The sequence below is a fragment of the Diabrotica virgifera genome, chromosome 8 (genome assembly GCF_917563875.1).
Source record: "Diabrotica virgifera virgifera chromosome 8, PGI_DIABVI_V3a".
In the NCBI taxonomy this organism is placed as follows: domain Eukaryota; kingdom Metazoa; phylum Arthropoda; class Insecta; order Coleoptera; family Chrysomelidae; genus Diabrotica; species Diabrotica virgifera.
Window position 1 is genome coordinate 155,995,904 of NC_065450.1, and position 9,062 is coordinate 156,004,965.

Sequence of the window (9,062 nt, forward strand, 5' to 3'; positions counted from 1 at the left end):
TTTTGTTTTCTTGATTTAAAAGGGTATATAAAAATTGTGGATATTGCATAGCAAACTACTGTAAAATTCTTCCATCTTGGTGTGAGACTGTGAGTCCAGTCTCCATACAATGCAGTTACAAGTAACCAGACATCCATACAATGTTCAGACAACTCGCACTACAAGTGACTCACCGTTAGATGAGACTTGTACTGTGACTACAACGCTCTCTAATCACGAGGTTCAAGTCTATCATGCCTATGGGATGCTTGGTACAGTGGAAAAATTGTCGTATGTTGTTCCAGTGTCCCAGAGTGTTAGCGAATTTTGGGAGAATATAACTTTGGCACTCTACCTGACAACATTTCGTATCCCTGAAATTAGAGACTCTTCTGAGTCCACAATTTAAAATTTAGAGGGAACATGTCTTTGACCCAAATCCCAACTGGGTCTTAAATACCCCTATCAGGATCCTACAGACGAACCTTCAGTACAGTACGACAGCTTCAGCAGAATTTATTGTTACCTAAGGGGGTTCGAAGTCACCTTAGTAGATACTAGACCTCTAGATATACAAGGACCAAATAATAGTTTTTTTTGTTTACTATATGACCATATTGTCATCTAGCTAGAGAGCGCAGTTGCCATAATTGCCTTAATGTATACTCCCCATGTCCAGCCGAACAATTTACGTACTGTATATAATTACAAGAATAAAAAACCGCTAAACGCCGTAAAAATGAGTGGCGCATAAAATATTCCAGCTACAAAAGATCTGATATGAATGTTACGTGGCGCGAAAATGGATTTTCATTTGATGCAAAACAAAATTCTAGTTTTATTTTAAAAGATTTTTCCATAATATTTGCTAAATTTGAAGTAAACGCGCCACAAAAGAGTAACTTTGATACAGTTTGAATTTTGAAACTCTTTTGTAGCGCGTTTACTTCAAATTTAGCAAATATCATGGAAAAATATTTTAAAATAAAACTAGAATTTTGTTTTGCATCAAATGAAAATCCATTTTCGCGCCACGTAACATTCATATCAGATCTTTTGTAGCTGGAATATTTTATGCGCCACTCATTTTTACGGCGTTTAGCGGTTTTTTATTCTTGTATCAGGAGTTTTTCAAAGTTAGTTATAAATTAAATGTATGAAGTTGAATGCAATGTTCCTTTATTACACGTCAAGCTTTATAAATGGTCACCTTTGTTGCATTATCTCCCAAATGATCTAGTGTCCATCGAATGTACACCAGATTTTTTTCTATTCGAAATAGATTGAAAAAAAATATATTGAGATGGCAGGTAAATGAAGTCGGATTGCCCGTTGCCAGATCAAATTTAGCGTCGTAACCACATAAACCCATTTAGCCTACATAAACCATTTGGGGAATAATCGTTAATTGGATTATACTTTTGTATCTTAATAACTTCTAAACGGCTTAACCGATTTTAATCAGTAAACATGAGTTTGAAATGTATTGACCAGTAGTAACTGATGGATCTAAGGTCAAGTATGATAACTGAAGCTATTACAGCAATTATTGAGCTTGAGAAACCGTTTTTCCCACAGGAAATAGATTTTATCATATTTATGAAGCCTATAACCTAAAAATTCGAATTTTCCCGGATATGAGGTATACACCGTTAGATTAGTCTTGAGTCCTTCTACAAACGCTAAGTTATTGGCGCAATAGGGATGTTCACAAAAAATTAAAAAGTCATTTCAAACATGTAAAACGATTAAGAAACACCCTAGGAATAATTGTCCAAAATTTCAACAAAATTGAAAAAGTCTTTCTATAAAAAATCTTTACTAGAAATCTAACATTATTTTAAATTTCAAGAACGCTTCTCTATTGGCCTGACGTCACTAGTTGCATACCCCAAGCGCGCGCCATTCTCATAGTGTTATTGTTTACCTGTTTGACATTTCAGGTCATTTTATTTTGTTCTCTTCTTGTTTTATCAGGGTTAAAGTGGAGTTTTTTTTTAGTGAATTTGTTTATTTTAAAGTGGATAGACTGTTTGTAAGAACATATTTTGGGTGGTACAAAAATAAACAAATAAAATGGAAGAAGGTTTTCAGAAAGCCGATTCGTATAAACTACTGACTGTAGTGTAGATGTAACAATGGTGTATGATTTATTGGCATCTTGTAAAAAAATAAATCTACCACAGCTTTACTGAGTATATATTCCATATAATTTTCCATGTCTTCTTTAAGCTAAAAAAATAAATGCTTAATACTCCACAAAAAAATAGAGAAAGTTGTATGCATGCATTGTACGCATGCATATTGTATACATACATTGGCTGGTTATTACCTTACCTTGGTTAGGTGTATTAAAACTATTTTTATTCTTCTTCATGTGCATTGTCCGTTGTGGACGTTGGCTATCATCATGGCAATTTTAATTTCAAATGCGGCGTTTCTGAATAACTCGATCGACTTTTGTCCAAATCATTGGAGTAAGTTTTTAAGTCATGAGTGTCTTTTCTTCCGGGTCCGCGTTTGCTCTCTATTTTACCTTGCGTTATCAGTTGGAGTATACGATATTTATCATGCCTCATGAGATGACCGAAATATTTAAGATTTCGTTTCTTAATTGTAAAAGAGATTTCTTTTTGTTTTCCCATTCGATGCAATACCTGTACGTTGGTGTGGGCCGCCAGGATATTTTGAGGATACGTGGGTACACACACATCTCGAATGCCTCTAGCTTTTTCATTAACGTTTCCATTATTGTCCAGGCCTCTGCGCCATATAGCAAGACCGGAAATAATAACATTTTAGCAGCCGCATTTTTAGTGAAAGAGATATTATATGTCGCAATGGGTGAAAATATTTCTCATGCATGTTGTTAAATGTTACTCTGTCCTTTTCAACTCTAGATCTTATTTCGGTTGTTTCGTATTTAGAGTTGACAACTGTTCCAAGGTAAAAAATATTTTTGAACTTGGGTATTATACATTTTCATTTCAACCAATCTTTTCACTAAATTATTAATGATTTTAATATAATATAAAGTCATACCTACATCCACATGTAGTTATTTCAAGGTTTACTTTTACTGTCTGTATTATTAGAGTCTCGTTTTTAGGAATATCCCAGTTTAAGGAATACAAATTTGAGGTCCCGAAACTTTTTCATTTACTCCTTAAGGGGTAGGTGCAAAATCTTGGTCTAATGCTATTTAAATTCATTGATTTTTTTCGAATTCTGAGAAAACTAATAAGTATTTTTGAAAAATGTAAATGCAGAAAGAACAATTACATTATTACCAAGGGCCGAAAGTCTCTGGAAAACTTGTATAGTGTTTATTTTATTAAGTTAGTTCTATAAGTTAGTTATTTTAAGTTATAGCTGCAACAAACCATTTCTTTTTCTGTTTTAAATTGGCTGGAACGGTCTTAAAAATCTTGTCAGAACTGTTTTTTTGATGTATTTACACACCCAGGAACAAAACACCACTTATTTGGCTTCATTTTTAATAATCAAGTACGTAAAAAACTGCGCACATTCAAATACACTTCGTAAATAAGTATACAAAACTAGTCGTCGATCAAAGACATTACGACTGCTGACGTCACAGACCGTAGCCTCGCTGCAGGGTACCGTTTTTCTAGCCTCCAAGAAAATCAACATTATGAACTCATTTATCTTAAAAAATATACATTTTTAAACAGTTTTATAATTGTTACGTTTTTATATACCTTGTAATCTATTGAATTTAACTATATTTAAAAATTAGTGAACATGCCTATTCGTAGGTTGAAATGTTGAGTAATTGTCGAAAAACCAAAATTTTCAAAGTTTAGTTTTTCAGTTTTTCGGCTATACTGAGCCGTGTGTATGTCTGATCCTGACGGCTTAAACACTATTTGAAAGCTTAAGTCAACATTATTGATTTGATGTATTTGCGGTTCTCCTGCCTCTTCTTGATCCGAATATATATACCCCCAAAAAATATGCCGTTTTGAACCTACCGTCCTATAGCTGGCTTATGGGTGGTCAAAAGTCACAAACTATACCGGTTATAAATCGGCCTTGACCCCCTCTTTAAACACAGAGAAAAAATATCAAATCAGTTTAACTTTCAAACACACCTACATACATATCCACAAACATTTTCCCTTTTTTAAATAAAAATTGAGTCACATTTCTAAGCTCTATAACTTTTGAATGGTATAACCGATTTTCAAAATTAGACATGCGTTGGAAATGTAATGATCAGTTCTATTAGAAGCTGCAAAGGTTGGACTTAAATTTTTAAACTTTTTGGGAGTTTTGGGGACGAGAACGAAAAACAGACCCTAAATAGGAAGGGCCGTAAAATCTACACCCTTGGACCAAAATCGATGGTTGACATATAAATGGGTGAGTCTTTTTCTGAACTTTAAGATGGAAGTTGGCCCAATTTTCAATTCAGTCAGATTTAGAAAATCGAAATTTTTGTGTATATATAGTGTCGCGTGTAGGGGGGTGTGGGTGTGCGCCACTGGCGAGAACTGCAGTTCTCTGGTAATGTTCAAAATTAGACATTCGTTGGAAAGGTAATGATCAGTACTGTTAGAAGCCGCAAAGGTCGGACTTAAATTTTCGAAGTTTTTGGGAGTTTTGGGGATCAGAACGAAAAACAGACCCTAAATAGGAAGGGCCGTAAAATCGACACCCTTGGACCAAAATGGATGGTTGACATATGAATGGGTGAGTATTTTTCTGAACTTGAAGATGGGAGCTGGCACAATTTTCAATTCAGTCAGATTTAGAAAATTGAAAATTTCATGTATATAATAGTGTCGCGTGTAGGGGGGTGTATTTCTACGCCACTGGCGAGAACTGCCGTTATCTGGTAATCTTTTCGATATAAAACTAACAGCTTCGATAACTAATAAATCGAAAACTATTAATTTTATCACAAAAATCTATAATGAACATTTTTTGCTAGTAATTAATATTTTTACCAGCATTTGCGGTCAAAATATAAAAAAATTTCCACCTTCGAGATGAGGTGGCAACCACCTCATGGTAAAATCGTCTTTCGGCATCATATAGATTTTGATCCTTGGACTATCCGCTACTTATTGTCAAATTTTCAAGCAAATCTATCCATTCTGTAAAAATTGCGAAGTGAAAAATTTCAGTTCCTGGACTAATTATACTTTTGGAGCTCTATAACTTCTGAACGGCTTACCTGATATTGATCACTAAACATGAATTTGAAACGTATTGACAAGTAGTATCTGATGCATCCAAGATCGAGTATGATAACTGAACGTATTACAGGAATTATTGAGCTTGAAAAACCGTTTTTCCCATAAGAAATAGATTTGATCACACTTATGAAGCTTATAACTTAAAAATTCGAATTTTCCCAGATATAAGGTATATACCGTTAGAAGCGTCCTGAGTCCTTCTACAAACGCTCAGTTATTGGCGCAATTCGTAGGTTGAAATTTTGAGTAATTGTCGAAAAACCAAAATTTTCAAAGTTTCATTTTTCCGTTTTTAGCTATGGTGAGCAGTGTGTATGTCTCAGCTTGATCGCTTAGGCGCCATTTGAAAGCTTAACTCAATCCTATTGATTTGGTGTATTTACGGTTTTCCTGTCTTTCCTTGAACCTAAGATATATACGCCCAAAAAATATGCTATTTTGTATCTACCTAGCCTTCTAGCTGACTTACGGGTAGTCAGAAGTCAAAAATTAGACCGGTTATGAATCGGCCCTCAAACCCTCTTGAAACACAGAAAAAAAAATTCAGATCGGTTTAACTTTTCCACACACATACATACATACATACATACATACATACATATCCACAAACATTTTCCATTTTTTAAATAAAAATTGAGTCATATTTCTGAGCTCGATAACTTTTGAATGGTATAACCGATTTTCAAAATTAAACATGCGTTGGAAAGATAATGATATGTGCTATCAGAAGCCGCAAAGGTCGGGCTTAAATTTTTGAAATTTTTGGGAGTTTTGGGGACGAGAACGAAAAACAGGCTTTAAATGGGAAGGGCCGTAAAATCCACACCCTTCGACCAAAATGGAGAAGTAACATATGGATGGACGAGTCTTTTCCTAAACTTTAAGATGGGATTTGGCCCAATTTTCAATTCAGTCAGGTTTAGAAAATCGAAAATTTCGTGTATATATAGTGTCGCATGTAGGGGTGTTGTGCGCCACTGGTGAGAACTGCCGTTCTCTGTGGATGTCGCATGTAGGGGTGTTGTGCGCCACTGGTGAGAACTGCCGTTCTCTGTGGATACATAGCCAGTGGCGTGCGGTGACATTTTCGGAAGAGGAAGCGATTCAATAAGGGATTAACAAATATTTTCTTACGAGGGTCGAGATCAAAATATATACCTACTTAATAGGTGTATACCTAATGTATTACCTGTTAACTTAGATCGACTAAAAACAAGAACTACAAAAAATTAGGTATAGTGTTTAACCCAGTCTTACGAGACATGCACACGCCTTGAGAATGAGATTCGGGTGATACAAATTCATTGAGGCAAGGAGGATTTACTCTTATAAGCGGGCGTCACTCCATCCCGCCCCAATGCTTCATACTATCCACTTACCCTCCGATAGCACTCTGATGCGCTATATGGGCTCTCTATCAGCAAAGTGCTTATTATGTGGGAGTCCTGGATACAAGGACTCACAAACGAAATCCTACCCCGATCAATGCAGGTTAGTGACTCTAGTGACTTAGTATATCGTATATCTAGTGACTTATCATCGATCTGTACTGCTTGCTCAGGGTCGAGTCCCTGCTCCAGGCTTGGTTTCTTTAAACTTAAAAAGAAGAGTTCTATTCAAAATTGTTTTTATATTCCGATTTCGAATCACCTTCCATAACACAAGACTTTCAACAATATGACACTTATTTACTTATACTTGAGTCCTATTCTCTTATCAACCAATGTAAATTTTTTGTCGATAACATCGTCGTAAAATTTTGGATTTTCTGATAATTGTTTAATAAATGCACTCTTTTTCAATGGATAATAGGGCTAACTTGGAAAGTCTGTCTTCACTTGTAAAACTTATTGTAAAACTTTTGATGCGTTTTAATACTGAAAAACTTCGTTCAACTCATGCACTTGTAGCTGGGATAGTTAGTACCTACTACTTAATTCACACAACTTGACCACTTCACACAGAGACTGATTTAAACCAGTAGTAATCAAAAAATTCAACCGATTCCTAAGTATTTCTTTATCACTAATTTCAGGTGTTTTATAAATGACATTTAACTGAGAATGCACAGCTAGATTATCAAAAAAATCATAATTTAATCGTACTGAATTAAATAGGTACATACCTCTGTGGGAGATTTTAATGAATTATAATTAGACATATTAAAATTACATAATTCTACATATTTTATTTCTTTAAAATTTTCAAAGTGATAATTCATTTGTTGTAGAATATTATCAAAAATTTCGATGTATAATCGTCGATAGGTCTCTCTTTCGCCGACAATATCAATCATCATTATTTTTCTTTTAGGTTCGAAGCCCATATTTTCAGCTTTATTCCAAATATTTTTGAACAGCTCATTTTTTTAATCATCATAAGTCATCAAATTGTCTTATACAAAATGCAATGTCACTTGACTTCGTCTGTAAAATGTCGTAGGTATTATAAAATATCAGTAAAAGGAAAAATCTCAAAATGTCAAATAAAATATTAGTAAAAATATTAAGCAAAAAATTGAAATCGAGCCATTTGTACCTAAATACCTACCCCTTATAGCAGCAGTAACAGACTCCCGCATCTCGTTTTCGGAATCGGTCGGACGAGCGCTTCTAGGCGTATCAAAATTCGAGTGAAAGGAACATGACTAGCGGGTGAGGTTATTAAACCCTGACCAATTTTTGAACGGGACAAATGCATGACAAGCAGCGATTTTGAGATTCGCTTCCGTCAGGACAGGACTGAATCGTTGAATTGTGTGCTTATTTGAGACCGTTCGTATGCGATCAATTTTTAATAATGTTTCAATGCCTATTAGTTACATAATAGATTACTTAGATTAGGGAAACATTGTTGATAATTAAAGACTAATTAATAATATATGTATTTTCTTATATGGAAGAATAGGGAAGCGGTGCTTCCACCGCTTCCATGGACCGCACGCCTCTGTCTATGTTTCAGTAGCGAAATCGATTCCACGCTCAACATTTCCAACTAAGAGAAACTGTTTCTTTTTGCAAAGAACCCAAAATTTCTGTACAATATTAAAGGAAGGGGTATTGAGGTTAGGATGCTTTTCTATAATCTATCCAAGATAAAATTATTATTATACCTACTAATGGGGTACTAATCTGTTTATCTTCGAGCCGACCTGGGGGTTTTTAATATACCTGGGGTATCATAAAGGACTAAAGGATTATAGTGAGCCGAGATGGGAATACCCCGGTATGTTATATTCAGTACATTTTTCATGTATACCTCTTAACATATTATGTATTTGGTCTATAGTTGACCTCATTGCACAATGACCCTGCATATTCTACAGGGTCTGGCACAAAGAACGGGCGGTTTTTCAAAAAACCACAAAATCGGTCATTTTACTAAAAAAAAAATTTATTGACCGATTCGGGTTCTCAATGAAATAGCATTTATCACAATTACGTGTGGAAAATCACATCAGTCATGTGATAACAGCTTTTGACATTGCATCGCTGAAGGAAAAGTGTAGATGTAAATAATTTAAGATAAAAATGTGTGTACCATTTTTATATATTCGGCTGCAATACGAAGGAAAAACAATCTTACTTTTTAATTAGAATAAGGAGTGCAGCCAGTCCCTTTAACTGCAGTTTTCTGCTCTTATTGGAGCGTCATCAGAAGGAACGTAGGCACTGTTCTCCTTAATCCAATCAAACAGCATCGAAATGTTTTCCCAAATATTGCAGCCAAAATGATGGTAATGGGTGGCTAGCGCCATCTGGCCGTAAAAATACGAAGCAAGTTTTCAATCCTAATAGCAAATAATTAATATTGAAAAATATCAAAAATTACTAAAAGATTTTTAAATTGAAAACTTAC